The sequence below is a fragment of the Penaeus monodon genome, chromosome 21 (assembly GCF_015228065.2).
Source record: "Penaeus monodon isolate SGIC_2016 chromosome 21, NSTDA_Pmon_1, whole genome shotgun sequence".
Classification (NCBI taxonomy): Eukaryota; Metazoa; Arthropoda; class Malacostraca; order Decapoda; family Penaeidae; genus Penaeus; species Penaeus monodon.
The window spans coordinates 2,773,162-2,773,938 of record NC_051406.1 but is presented as its reverse complement, the minus strand read 5'-3'; the positions used below and the strand labels follow the sequence as shown (position 1 = coordinate 2,773,938).

Sequence of the window (777 nt, the reverse complement as noted above, 5' to 3'; positions counted from 1 at the left end):
AACATTCACTTGCAAATAAATGCAGACACTATACATATACCGGAACATTTGGGGCAAAAAAAAACATGAAAGCCTACTGGGTAACGTGGAAACATCACCATTTCCATGATCGGAAATGACACTGCAGTGACGTCACGAAACAAACGAACCACTTTCAAACGTCCGTGTGAAAATGACCTTTTCATATGGTAAATTAAAGTCCTATTAAAAATTAAAACGGGAACCCCTCTGATTCCATGAATAAAATAACCGTAAACTACAATTACCATAAAAAATGGTGCCATACTTTTCCGTGCCTATACATATCTACTCCAAAAATGAGGCCGCGGACTCATCTTGAATGGAAAAAAAGATATTTCCCATATCTGGCGAGAGAAAAACAAGAAGCTTAACGTACAGGCCTTCTTAAAAAAAAAAGTGCCAGCGAAAAGACACGGCATAAATGGCACCAAATCTGCACAACACGCGACGAAACTACCTCACGAAAAAAGGGGGCGTCAGTACGAACAAAAGACGAACAGGAGACAAAAATGAGACGAATAAGAGAGGCAAACTTTTCAATACATCCGCGACGTCACAGGAAGATGAAACGGGAGTGGACACGGGCATGTGCACCGTTCTCGTTCTGACATGGTGATACACGAAAGAAGAAGAGAGCGTGAAAGCAAAGGAGAGATGCGAAGAGAGGGAGAGGCGAAGAAGTGATAGAGCGATAAGAGAGAAGAGCGCGAAAGAAGGAGTGAGCGAACCGCTACCAAAGCCGAGCTGCGAGGAGAA

At 43.0% G+C, this 777-nt stretch overlaps 1 protein-coding gene across 1 annotated transcript in view; it reads right to left on the bottom strand.

Annotated features, from left to right (window-relative positions):
* The window catches only part of LOC119586104 (synapse-associated protein 1-like), a gene marked incomplete at its 5' end in the record, with an annotated part of 123,898 nt that overhangs the window by 114,387 nt on the left and 8,734 nt on the right, over positions 1–777 (bottom strand).